Source organism: Typopeltis vanoorti, chromosome 8 (assembly GCF_054136105.1).
Source record: "Typopeltis vanoorti isolate ZY-2024b chromosome 8, IOZ_Tvanoo_1.0, whole genome shotgun sequence".
In the NCBI taxonomy this organism is placed as follows: Eukaryota; Metazoa; Arthropoda; class Arachnida; order Uropygi; family Thelyphonidae; genus Typopeltis; species Typopeltis vanoorti.
Genome location: NC_143556.1, coordinates 28300773 through 28315989, shown reverse-complemented (window position 1 = coordinate 28315989; position 15217 = coordinate 28300773). Strand labels below are relative to the sequence as shown.

Here is a 15217-nt window from a genome sequence, read left to right as displayed (position 1 = left end):
TTGGCTTTTCATTGCTAATTTTCAAGCCAATTTTGTACAGCTTTTATTCAGTTTAGTTACAGAATTCTGGAAATATTCAACTGACTTTGCTCAAGAAAACAGCACTGCCATAAAAGCATACAACCAAGTTTGATATATCTGATTCTGATACAAGGTTTATTGCCACTTATTTCATAATGTAATCCATAGATATGATGAATAAGAGTGGATAGTGAGTGCACCTTTGCACTCATTTTACATCAAACCACCCTTCTGTACTTTCTTCAATTCTAATTGCTGACTTACAATTTAAGTTTAAATGCATAAGGTTCCATTTATCCCATATAATTGCAGCATTCTAAACTTTTCTTTTGGCACCTATGATAGCTCGTCGCATGACAAAAGAATTTCCATTCCTTAGATAAAAGGCAGTTCTGAACTTGCTTCCAGATAACTTTCAAGCCAATATACAAGATTTCATCTAAAACAAAAACAAATTGTCATGACTCATCCAAGTGTATCAGACTCCTTGTTCCTACAATATATCCTATTTTGGCCAGATGACCTATCTGGGAAAAACAGAATAAACCAGAATGATCAGAACACATGAATTACATATATTTTTCTCTAAGCTGAGAAATCTGGTTTTGCATAATACAAAGTTTCCACTAGCCAGAGGATCGTATGGAACAATATAATAATTCCATAAATTTTCTAACAAATTTTAGGGACTCTTCAAGGAATGATATGAAGCTCTTCACAATTAACCTAATCAAACTCTCACAACGATGATCTAAACTTTTTCAAAATTCTGGGAAATAGTGACTTTGAACTCTCATTATTAATCTATATGCAAATCTTATGTGAATGTATGTGTTATGTGTTTGTGAATGTATGTAGTTACTCAAATGCATAAGGGTTATTTATTTATATATATATATATATATATAAGAATTATTATTATTGTTGTTGCACTCTTTGTGGAGTCAGCAGACTCATTCATCATGGGAGGTTCATTCAACTGACAACATATTTATCATACCGAATCTTAAAAAACACTTAGCACTCCATGCATTAACAACATATTCTGGTAATGCATTCCATTCATTGACAATTCTCCATGTAAGAAATCTACTCCCCCCCCCTTCACCACACTCTTATACAACTTCCAGGGATGGCCTCTGGTTCTTCCCCTCTTGCCTATTGCTCTTTTTATAAACCCTTCTGGATTAATCTGATAAAATCCCCTCAATAATTTAAATGTCTCTACCACTTCTTTTCCTCCTGTCTACCAAACTGCAATCCACATTCCTTGAACCTCTCTTCAGAGTCAACATTCCAGAACCTTGATATTGTCTTAATCACTTGTCTCTGGACTCTCCAATACTTCCACATCAACAATGAAAACCAGGTGAACAAACCTAGTTTTCATCACAGTCCAAGCGTGGTCTAACCAGTGCTTTATACAGTGGCACAACCAACTCCTTATTCCTATATGTTAGTATACTTATCTATAGTGGCAATACAATGTGGTCTTGCAATATGCCCTCTAAACTTCAGTCTAATATCAGCCATCACTCTCAGATTTCTATCTCATCCACTTCCTGCAGTATAGTGCACAGCCTTATATTTCTGCACTCTAAAATGCAACACTTTGCACACATTAATATTAAAACTACAACCACCACTCATTTATGAGGAACTTTGTTCAAAAACCTCTTGCATGCCGATTTTACTGGCAAACAAAATTTACTAAAAAGATACTTGTGGGTTAATAGAGAAATTTTCATATTTTTTAATTTGGAAATAATTTTTGTATATTACTGAATATTGTCACCTTAAAAGGTTTTGTAAAAGAACAAAAATAAGTGTAAGATTAATAGTGTCTAAAGAAACCTCTTAGTCACCAGTAATTCCAGGCGGATTAAGGTATTAACAAATGATCTGGGGCAACTGCAACCTCGAGGGTCAATAGTGCACGGGGTTTTGAGGGTGACGGGTGCAAACCACCAAAGTATCCGAGGGAAGAAGACGTAAGTAAAAACGAAGGTCATCGGGACCATATAAATAGCAGTTCGCTACTTCGAAATGAGGTCTTGTCTTGCATTTTTTCTTGGAGTATGAGTTCGAGTACGTCCAGTCCTGTTCCCAGGTCAGCGAGAAGTTTCAAGGTCATGTGGGGTTCTGACCTGAAGTTACGATTTACACTACAGCAGCAGAGTTTGGCTAACATCGTCGGAGAAAATTTGTAATCGCCATTGGAAACCTGTGTTCCAGATAGAAAATTGCCGAGGGACCGACGCGACTAAAATAAGCTATTTTAGAAGAATTTAGATGTCGAGTTTCCATGTGTTAAGTCAGAGGACTTAACATTGTTATCACTCTATTAAGAAAAATAATGATTCATCAGAAATAAAGAAGCATTGTATAGAAATTGTAATTTAGTTTTTTATATCTTATTTAGTAATGTGAAATTTCATTGTATTATTATTATATACTTTCTTAGTCTGAATTGATATGTAAATAGCTGACCATTTGCTGGGTAAGAAATAATCTAAATGTGAAAGGGCCGACTTCTGAGACATGTGGTGAATGTACTAGTATATCTGTTATGTAGCACGGTGCTTCCCCCCCCCACCGTAACGCTGCGAGAGTTACGAAAGGATTCCGCGAGTGGTGCTAAGTGCCACATGACGTACACATCGATGACGAAAGAGAGAAAGGGTGCGGTGTTTAAAAAGGGGATGTAACACTACGAGCAGGCTTTTTAGACATTTTCCTGCTGCTGCATTCCTGTGCCACGGAAGTCTGGCTGGTATGGAGCCTTCACGTGGGTTTCCTTTGTTCGTGGAAGTTACGACCGAATGACCAAGAGAACTTACCAGTCGGAAATGAAAGCCCAGCAGATCCTAATAGTGGAAAACTACAGAATAATTCCAGTTGAAGTATAGAGGGAAATCGTATAGAAAATCCCAAGGAAGTGTGAAGAAAAGCGTTCATATAAGGTAGTTGTCTGACAAAAGAATTGAAGTGGCCTAAGTAGAATATCCAGCAAATTGGTAAGGTGAAAACTTTATGTCTACTAACTAATGAATTGAATGAGAAGACTTTAATGTGTGTGCTAACAGACATTTCTTTGAACTGTTGCTGACAGATTTAGAAGGAAATATAATAGTGTCTCATAAATGTATCTTGAAAGAGAGTGAATTACGAATGTTCTTATTTAAATCTGAGATATATGTAAAATTTGAATAGGATTGTTAAAGAGAATTATGTATGGAATTTGATAAGTATTAAGAGAAAAATTTAAGTGATTAGAGTAGAGAATTGAGATTAAGTGATTAAATGTTAGTAATTTTGTTTCAAAGATAGAAATTCATGAAAAGGGATAATTACTGTATGTAAGAGTGTTAAGGATGTATATATAATTTAGTTGAATGATTAACTAAGTGCTTCTCAGTGTAATATAAAAATTCTAACCGTAATTAAAATGTTGTCTTGCCTGTAATTGATCCTACTGCACTTGCTCGCAAAATATAACGAACCACAAAAGCGTGGGAAACTGTGTAATATAAGGTCATGACTGCAAGTTATAAATTTATAGCTGAGAAGAGTGAACGCTGACTGTGTTCTATCTCCTTGGTCCTATATTTAGTATCCTAGGATTCAGGGTGGCGCAGCTTATACAAATAAATTTTCTCTGAATTTGAAGAGGGAGATAGAGACAAAGAAATAGGCATCCGCCATTTGCATTTCCTTGTCTCACAAAACAACAGCTTCACTCTTGTCAGGGATTCGGTCAGTAGTGTTATTGATAAGGAAGGATTAACCTGGAAATAATAAGTGTGGGATAGAAGTAAGAGTTATATTATATATATAGTTGTGACAGAGATAAGAAAGGGAACATTAAGCATAAGGAACAACACAACACATGCCGCCAAGTTCCTGATGTCCGCTGATAATTAAGAAGGATCTCACAAGCCCCAGAAAAAGGTACCCCAGTTCAATGCTAAAGTCGGACGGTAATAGAAGGAAGTAAATTCAAGGATCATTCAGAGGTACAGACTTCTGTTCAAGTAAGATCTTTTCATTGTTTAGCTAGAGAAAAAGATTGTGATGGTGATGATTTAATTAAGGGACTTGTTTTATAGTGATACTTGAGGACTTTAGGCCTTATGCCGATAGTTGAGATATTTTATTATATGTGAGAGAAGGTCTGGTTAAAAGTTTAAAGTGAAACATCGTGCATTTTATGTTATGGCTATTGCCTAATCCTGCAGAATGTTATGTAAGATTAATCTGAGTATAACCAAGTTTAATGAGAGAAAATTATAGACACGTGGTCTTACTAGAATTGATTATGATAAAGAACTAAATTGTAAAGTAGTCATTAGTTGTAATTTGAAGCACAGAAGCTAATTTATTTAGAACTTAAAATTAACCCATTGTACATTTCATTGACATTAAATAAATTGTTTTCTTCTTTAAATAACTTGCCCGATTTCTATTTCCAACGCACTACTCATAAAATTCGAATCTGTGTGAGCCTTAAAAATAGATATTGTCATCATCATCATCATCATCATCAAATTCCTGCCATGTACCCTCAAGGGGTGTACAGGATATGACAGTACTACATGAAAAAATTACATCATTACTAACTTCCTATCTACAATTTTCCTCCAGATCAGCCTGTTACCTGTCAAGACTCCAACATTATCAGATCTTATATTTCTATCGTCTAAGGCACTTTGTACCGTATCAATCCACCTATATCTTGGTCTTCCTCTGGGTCGTTTTCCTGCCAACCTGGCAGAGAACACTTGTTTTGCTAATCTTTCCTCTCCCATTCTATTTAAGTGACCATACCATCTGAGATTAGCTCTGCTAACGCATTCCTGGATGCTGACAATGTCAAGTTCTTTCCTAATATCCTCGTTTTTAATATGATATTGCCATTGATGCCATCTGTTCACGCCTCTAATCTTTCTCAGGACTCTCATATCTGCGGTCTCTAGTCTTTGATCAAGTGTTTTACTTCTGACCCAGCTCTCAGATCCATAAGTTAAAATTGGTTTGAACACTGTCTTGTATACAGCTAATTTAGTGTTCCGACTAATTTCTTTCTTATTCCATATGAATTTATTCAATTGACTTCCCACCATACCAGCTTTGCTGATTCTGTTGTCTATTTCTATATTCAGTTTACCATCTTCAGTAAAAATTGTGCCTAAGTAGCTGAAATGTTTTACTTGTTCCACAGGTTCTCCATTCACAACACAGTTGACATTTTCAATGATTCTGCCTATTTTCATTGTCTTTGTCTTTTTATTGCTGACCTTCATACGATATCTATTACAACAGCTATTCAATTTAGTCAGAGAATCTTGCAGACTTGTAGCGGATTTATTTAGAAGTATAACATCATCCGCATAAAGCAAAGAGCTGACATTAACATCTCCAATTTTGATATCAGGTTTAATACCACATTCCTTCATAATGTGATCCATATAGATAATGAATAACAGAGGGGATAATGTACATCCTTGTCTCACACCAGATTTAACATTAAACCATCTTCCTCTACTTCCTTCAATTCTAACTGCTGACTCACAACTCAAATAAAGACTAAGTATCGCTTGATATAATGCCCCATTGACACCATATAACTGCAGCGTATTGAATAGCTTCTCTCTTGGTACCTTGTCATATGCCTTTTCCAAATCGACAAAACTTAAATACAGATCTGTGTTATATTCCCATGCTTTCTCGACTATTTGTCGTAAAGTGAAGATCTGATCCTGACAGCCTCTATTTGGCCTGAATCCAGCTTGTTCTTCACCAAGCTTTTCTTCCACAATTCTTCTCAACCGTTTCTCAAGTATACTTGCATAGATCTTGCCAGGAACACTCAGTAGGGAAATACCTCTGTAATTCTCACATTCAGTTTTATTTCCCTTTTTATATATGGGTACTATGAGAGCTCTACTCCAATCATCGGGAATTCGTCCCTCTGTCCAGGCTTTCTGAACTATGCAGTGCAGCCACTGTAAGACTCTTATACCACCATACTTCAGCATTTCTGGTCGAATATCATCTACTCCTGCTGCCTTTCCACATTTCAAGCCTTTGATGGCTTTTTCTACTTCAAGTATGGATATGTATTCCTGACTGCATGCCTGGTCAGTGTTTTTTATCACTGTGCTGTCATCACTGCTTGTTTCATTTAGCAGTTTTTCAAAGTAATTACTCCATACTTCAAGGATATCTTTTTCTCCTGTTTTCATTTCACCTTTATCATCTGTAATTCCTTTTACAGCACTCTTTCCTCCATTTCTAAGCTTCTTCAACAACCTCCAGAATATTTTGCCACCTTCTTGATATTTATTTTCTATAGATATTGTCACGACTGCATAACAAAAAATTTAAGTTCATAGATTTACTTAGAATTAAGAGAGAAAAGTTCTGTGTGGTTTATAGTGTGTTATTCTTTGGAGGGAGATTCACCTCCCACCCACAAACTTGGTGGCGCAGCTAGAAACTAAATAAATTTTCCAAATTCAGTTGAGAATAAACACCAGTAGGTCAGACAAAGAGATTGACTCCAGCCAGAGGAGATTTCTTTGTTCTGTAAGTTTTGCACATGTGAGCTTTATTATTTGCGGCCATAAATCAGAAGTATAGTAAAGGTTTAAATGAGATAACTATAGTTTTTTACAAAGGTGCAGAAGACGAGATATATTTGAAGACTTGATAACATTTAAAATAAACACATAGTTAACACCATTCAAATCTTCCTGAAGTGAATTAACATCAGCAGTGCTACTTATTCTCCCCAATTAAACTAAAGATCCCCAGTTTTTTATATACAATTCATATGATATGTCATTTGCAAACAAGTTAAAAAAGCAGAGGTCCAAGAACAGAACTCTGGGACATGCCAATGGTTACCATCCTTATTTGGACATTGCTCCATCATATACAATTTGCTAGTATGATTCAGAGCTAATCCATCTAACCAACCAATATCCATTATCCATTCCCATTCTTTTCAGATTGTACAGCAACTTATGTGGTAATCTATCAGATGCATTTGCAAAGTCCAAGAATATCATTATCTAATTGATTATCTAATTCAGATTTTTAGTGGAACCTGTGGGATAGTAATTAAATAATAAAGTAACACGTAAAAACCACAGTGAAATCTTTAATTAGTAAAAAGAATTTAAATAATCTCTCTCAAAGATCTGGTAGACTTTTATCTTATGTAAAAAAACATTTATCTTAATAGATTAAATTTGTCATTTCTATTATTTCCTAGCACGCGGTAACAATTGTATTTTAATAGGTGATCCACCAAACGTTTGCCTGTATTCCATTCCTATTACAGACACTGAAGATGTACTATTAATTTTAGTACGAAATATCTGTCTTTTTACTAATTAAAGATTTCACTGTAGTTTTTACGTGTTACTTTATTATTTAATTACTATGTCACAGGTTCCACTAAAAATCAGAATCATCATCCTTCACGGGGAAGAGTTTACTAAACTAACAAGAAAATTAGGAAATTTATCGGTTCTACATGGTAAGCTTTGAGCATGGATTGTTTTCCTCAAAAAGTGCATGATACTAAAGTTATTCCCACTTTAGCTAGATTTAAAGAAACAATTCGGTCTCCTGGAGCCCACTCTATTTATATATGCGCAAGTTTTTCCTTAATTCGTAATCAACTTTGTACTGCCAAAAAAGAATTAGCTTCTAATATCAATTCTATACCAGTTCTTGAAGAAGACATTTCAGCTGTTCTTAATGAAGAATTATTGGATATTGTTCTTTGCTTATCAAAACAATCCTTATCCTGGTCTTGTGAGAGGAATCTTCAAAATCTTATGCAAAAATACAACTCTTTATATAACAAGCAAAAGAAAAACCTTACCTCTGACAGTATGTCTACAAATAAATGGATTGTAAACATTTCCGATTGCCCATTATTCACCGCTGAAACCAGTGCTTTAGCAAAGGGCCTTGATTTTGTTGTTATTCCTTCACGCATTCCTTATCTTGATTTCTTACATAACATAGAACGCAATTTGTCAGGACTCCGTAGCGAAGATGCCAACAAACTACATTTTGAAGTTGCAACTTCGTTATTGAAAAGCAAATTACCTCCATGCAATTTATCAAATGCTGAAATTAAAGGTCTAACTTCTTTAAGAAAAGATAATACAATATCCATTTCTAAGGCCGATAAAGGAAAAGCTATTCTAATTATGAATAAGACTGACTATGAGACAAAAGTATCCAGCCTATTAGAAGATACCACGACCTACCAAGAGATCACACGTAATCTGACTAATTCACAAATTAAACAGCTAAATAAATTACTTGATGAGGTTATAAGTCGGGATCCGAACTACGTGGATAAAATACGCACCTACTTTGGAAGAACTCCTCGTCTTTATGGACTCCCAAAAATCCATAAAGAAGGCTGTCCTGTACGACCTATCATAAATTACATTGACTCTCCAACTTATCGGATCGCAAAAGTATTATCACGTTCCTTAAGTGCTCTCACTGGTCATTCCAGATCCTATATAAAAAACTCAACAGATTTTCTTGAAAAAATCAAGGATATAAAAATTACAGATTCTGAAATATTAGTCAGTTTTGACATCATTTCTCTGTTCACCAATCCCATTAACTGACAGTGTCAATTCATTATATGAAGATTACCCTCCAGATAACATAAGGATATTCGAATATGTCATCCACTCAGGTTATTTCAGTTGGAAAAACAAAATCTACAAACAAATTGAAGGTACTGCCATGGGTAGCCCTCTGTCTCCACCTTTGGCAAACTACTATTTGAAACAATTTGAAGATACTATGTTCTCATCTATTCATCCTCAACCATCCCTTTGGTACCATTACGTCAATGATGTTTTTGCTGTTTGGCCACACACTGAAGATGAACGTTCCACTTTTCTACAATGGATAAATAACCTTCACCTACACATCCAATTCACTATGGAAAAAGAAAACTCTGGTACTTTATCATTTTCGGACATCCTCCTTACTAGAACATCTTCTGGTACCTTATCTACAAGTGTCTTTTGAAAACCCACTTTTACTGGCAGATACATTCACAAAAAGTCTGCGCACCACATATCTCAAAAATTTGGCATTCTTAAATCTCTAATTCATAGAGCACATAAAGTTTGCTCTTCCTCGATAATCTTACAACAAGAACTTTCCATCATTAAAAAGTTAATGGAATCAAATGATTACAACTCCAATCAAATCCAACAGATACTTGACTCTTATGTTCCGACACCTACAGTTTCTTCAACGGTTTGCAGAGTTCCTATTCCTTTACATTCCAGGAATCTCAGAACCTATAGGTAGAATTTTGAAAAAGTATCAACTGATTCCAACATATATATTCCTATCAACAAAATTTCTTCTTTATTACCTTCTACAAAGGATAAACTGTCTTCTTTATCTTTGGCTGGCGTTTACCAAATACCTTGCGAATGCGATGTCTCTTATTTTGGGCAAACTGGCCGTTCTTTGGAAAAAAAATAATAAAAGAACATCAATATTATATTGATTATAACAAACCTCTGAAGTCTGGTTTGGTGCAGCACAGTATTGACTCTACTCATAGTGTCCAGTGGGATAAAGCAGTTCTCCTCCATAGATGCAGATTCAAATATGAACGCTCATTCAAAGAAAGTTGTGAAACTATCTTACACTGACCAAATTTAAATAGAAATGACTATGTCTCTCTCAAAGATCTGGGAGACTTTTATCTTATGTAAAAAAACATTTATCTTAATAGATTAAATTTGTTATTTCTATTATTTCCCAGCACGAGGTAACAAATGTATTTTAATAGGTGATCCACCGAACATTTGCCTGTATTCCATTCCTATTACAGACAATGAAGATGTACTATTAATTTTAGTACAAAATATTGGTCTTTTTACTAATTAAAGATTTCACTGTGGTTTTTATATATTACTTTATTATTTAATTATCTAACTCACTCCTTATCATAAAATGCAAGTAAATTGCTAAAACAAGACCTACCCTTTACAAATCTATGCTGACCATCATAAAGAATACTATGCCCATCAACCCAATTTCCTAACCAATTAACAAGGGAACAATGAACAATCTCTGCCACCTTAATACAACTGCAGATATACAGATGGGCTATAATTGGAAACTTCTGTTCTAGAACCATGCTTGTGGAATGGTAATATTTTGCCTTTTTTTTCCCCCACTCCTTAAGAACCTTACTCACTGTAAGACTTCCATTAAATATCCAGGTCAAGGGCATAGCTAATTGTCATGTACATTCCTTAAAAATATGTGGCAATATGTCATCCATTCCCACAGCCTATTAACATCTAACCCAATCAACACCTGATTCTTTCATCTCCAATTCTCCTAAAACTTCTTGCCTTTCTTCATTTTGGATGTATATTTTTGTGTGCGCACGCACGCACACAAACTCCTAAATTCTTAAATGAAAGATGCAAGATGAAAATCAATGAAGAAAAAAATAACAAAAGTAATGAAATGTACCAGGAATGGAAAGCAAATTATAAATGTCACAATAGATGGGAAAAGACTGATTCAAGTAAAAGAATTTACCTACCAAGGAAGCATAACAACATCAGATGGGAGAAGAAGAGATGTGAGAGTAAGAACAGCACAAGCAAAAATGGCATTTAACAAGAAAAGAACAATTAACATCAAAATATGTTACTGAGAACAAAGAAGCATTTTATTAAAATGCTTTGCCTGGAATATGTGCTCTACAGATCAGAAACATGGACACTTCAAAAATGAGACAAATCAAGACTTCTAATATTTGAGATGTGGTGTTAACGATGAATGCTGAAGATTGCATAAGAAAGAGTTACAAATTAAGAAGTATTAAGAAAGGAAGAAGAAAAAGTGACATACTACATACATCAGAAAAAAAGAGAAATAACATGATATATATTTAAAACACTTAGACTGGACTACAAATTTGACTGAGGGAATGTTGGAGAAAAAATACGGTAGAGGGAGATCAACAACCCGATACATGAGTGACATCCAAAATGGACGAAGTTACCAAACAGTCAAACTAACAGAAGACTATCAACAGCTTATGCTACCCATCAACTAATAGGTTGAGGAGAGAAGAAAATTTACAGGTTGGTTTAGTTATTAATTTTATTTATATTCACTTTACATGAACAATCCATTAATTATATATATATATATATACTCTGTATGCAATTTTCATGCGACATCATAATTATTAGATTATTATACAGGGTGTTTCAAAAAGAATGTCCTGAATTTCCCCAGCAGATGGTGCTCATCATACATAGTTTGCTGACATGAAGGTTGTTGATATATCGGCCTATGCAGCTTTAGGGTGATGGATTGTATGCTTTCATTCCTTAATACAGGAAGAATTTAAAAAAGAAAAAAATGAAATTCTTTTTGAAACACCCTGTATTTTCAACTATTAATTTAGTAAATTCTTCTTTATAAACTCCTTTCTGTACTTTGACAAACCTGTAATGAGCCATGTGCTCCTTTGCCCAAGTTTACTGCTGTGTTGATCACTATGTTTAGTTTCCTGTGGGTTCCTCATAGTTTTATGCGACTAGCCAGTGCAGTAAAGTGTCATTCCATTCTTACTTCATGAAACTGCATGTTCATTTTGTGTGTTCACCTTGAGGATGCAATGAGATACTCATCAAAAAATAAATGTTTTATATTTAATATTTTTTTTCGTTATGTAATTTACACGTATAGTCACAGTTCCAGACTCGTCCCTCCCTCTCTTCTCCATGCAGTGTGATGGAGAAGAGAGGGAGGTCTCTAAGTATGTTAATCATGCCCTTGAAGGGCATGATTAACATACTTAGAGACCTACTCCATATCAAGGGTAAAGCAGTTAAAATGGTGGTAATGAAGGATGTCTGCCAAATACTACACTGGCCCAAACTAGTCAGTAATGAGTCAGGATTCCTGTCAACTGCCGCAAAATCCTGCTGCCACATACTCTGTCAGGTCATGCCTAGTGAGGCAGTCTGAGCAGTGGTATGTGGGATGCACTAACGAGACCAAGGAATGGCAAAGATACCAGTCACTCTCTGTATGAGTGTCATGTTCATGAGTCTATCTCCTCAAATTGCATGTCCTCAGTCTTTCATCTAATAACAAACTAGAAATGAAAACAGACAAACAATGACGGCAACAGTGCAAACACAATAACTCTCCCTCAACAACCAGTTCATACAAACAATTCAAATCAAACACAATGTTACATACTAAGGAACCCTACCAAAAAAAATCATTTCCACATCCATTTCACAAATATTCACGGCATAAATTCCAACATAAACTACGTTCATCACCACTTATTCAAACCAGATCTCCTTCTCTTAACAGAAACCCAAATTACAGCTCCATCAACCACAGTTCACCTTCAATGTCCCATTATACTCTTCATGATTCATTTTGCCACAAAGGTGACACCTGTGCCATCATACAAACTGTATTCTAATACTGACTGCCAGAGAATGCCAAATTTAGGATCCTCAGCTTCTGACCTACTCTGGCTGAAGATATCCTTGCCCCACTTAGTAACATTCAGCTTCTGCATTTACTGGCCTCCAATTGCACACTAAGTGACACGAGTTAAATATTGGTCATCGTGTGAACTGCAGTAAGATAAGTAAATTTTATATTTAAATGTGTGCCGATATTGTCTAAACTGTAGATTAATTATTACTGTGAGATATTCGACTGTAGAATGAAGTGTTTTAATAAATTGCTTAGATGATATAATATTAAATTCATGGTTTTATTTTATTAGCACACTGATACAACATGGTGATAAAAGCAAAATCATTGCATAATGGCATGGATTTCTCAAAAATGGTACGGTGCTGGGAATTAATATGTATGCATGGAAAGATGTCATGCATATTTATGTAGAGAGGCTGAATAAGAGAAAAGAACAAATGTGGGTATGTAGGAAATGCAATATTCTGATAGATCATGAAGTTTGCTTAAATATGAGTAGAGAATATGGTGTCATAACTGTCATGGCAGTTGAAGATTGTGTGAATGTTAAGACAGCATGTAAAAGTGACAGTGTGGGAAAAAAAGTTCGCTTAAAGATACAGAGAGAGAGAGATAATGATGTTAAAATACAACATGAAATTAATGACAGAGTGGGCAATAATGACATTGAAAAACAGAGTACAATTAATGGTGAGCAGGGTTAACGGCAAAGGAGTGGGGGGGGGAGACTGGTGATAAAATAGCAATATTGAATAATAGTGAAAAAAAAGACACAAGATTTGAAAGCTGAGTTGGTGAAGATCGGGCAAGAGATGAGGCAGATGCAAAAATTTAAAATGAAGATAACTAGAGATATCTATGGAAAAGTGAAGCATACAAAAATTTCCAGTATGAAAAGGTAACAAAAGACATGCGAGTGACATTGTATGATGATTCAATTATTAGAAGTGTGGTAACCGAGAAGATGAACAAGGTTTGTTTTCCTGGAGTTAAAATGAATAGAGTGATTGAGGCGTTGGATATGAAGAGTAAGCAAGCAAAGAAGTTGGTATTGGTAGTATGCTTGACTGGGAACACGGGGAATGACATCATCATCAAATTCCTGATATGCACCCTCAATGGGTGCATATCAGGAATTTGATAGGATAACTAACTTCTGATCAACAATTTTCCTCCAAATTAATCTGTTATCTGTCAAGATTCCAATATTATAAGATTTTATTTTCTGTCTTTTAAGGTTCTTTTTACCCTATCAATCCATCTACATCTTGGTCTTCCTCTGGATCTTTTCCCTACGAAGAAAACTTTTTTTTGCTAACCTTTCCTCTCCCATTCTGTTTAAGTGACCATACTAATCTCAGGTGATTTTAATCTCAGATTAAAATCACCTGAGATTAGCTCTATTAACACATTCTTAAGTGTTAACAATGGTAAGTTCTTTCTTAAGATCCTAATTTTTATACTGCCAATGATGCCATCTGTTCACACCAATAATCTTTCTCAGAACTCTAATCAGGGGTCTCGAGTCTTTGATGAAGTGTTTTATTTCTAACCCGGCTCTCAGATCCACAAGTTAAAACTGGTGTTTGAACACAGTCTTTTATACAACTAATTTAGTGTTTTGACTAATTTCTTTCTTATTCGATATAAATTTAATCAGCTGCTTCCTACCAATACAAGCTTTACTAATTCCGTTATATATTTTTATATTTAATTTACCAACTTGACTAAAAATTGTGCCTAAATAGCTGAAATATTTTATTTGTTCTATAAACAGTTTCAATGTTTCTGCCTATTTTCCTTGTATTTTTCTTTTTATTGCTGATTTTCATACCAAAATTTATTACAACAGTTATTCAATTTTGTCAGGAAATCTTGCAGACATGCAATGATTTATTCAGAAGTATAACATCATCTGCATAAAGTAAAAAGCCAAGATTAAAATCACCAATTCTGATATCAGATTTAATACCACAATTCTTCATAATGTGATACAGATAATGAATAACAGTGGAGATGTGCACCCTTGTCACATACCTGATTTTACCTCAAACCATCTCTTCCTGTACCTCCTTGCTCACAGCAGTTTTACTTGAAGCTTAAACTTAAAGTTTAAATAGAGACAATATTGCTTGATATGTCCGAGTTACACCATATAACTGTAGTGTTTTGAAGAGCTTTCCTCTCGGCACTTTGTTATATGCCTTTTCCAGATCAACAAAACTTAAATACAAATCTTTGTTATAGTCCCAAGATTTCTCAATTATTTGTCTTAAAGTGAAAATCTGATTGATCCTAACAACCTCTATTCAGCCAGAATCCAGCTTGTTCTTCATCAAACTTTCCTTCCACAATTTTATTTCAGATATTTCTCAAGTATATTTGCATACATCTTACCATGAGCACTCAGTAAGGAAATACCTATGTAATACTCGCATACAGTTTTATTTCCCTTTTTAGAGAGCTCTGCTCCAATCATCTGGGATTTAGCCCTCTGACCAGGCTTTCTGAATTATGCAATACAGCAATATTTTGTAAAATTATATACCTCCATATTTGAGCATTTCTGGTCAATGACGACTTTTTCTACTTTAAGTATGCATATATATATTCCTGACTGCATCCCTGTTGG

The 15217-nt window shown here is 34.8% G+C and overlaps 1 protein-coding gene across 3 annotated transcripts in view; it reads right to left on the bottom strand.

Annotated features, from left to right (window-relative positions):
* Nucleotides 1-15217, bottom strand: part of LOC150103873 (rab-like protein 6) — a 330329-nt gene that overhangs the window by 155712 nt on the left and 159400 nt on the right. The window lies entirely within an intron of this gene.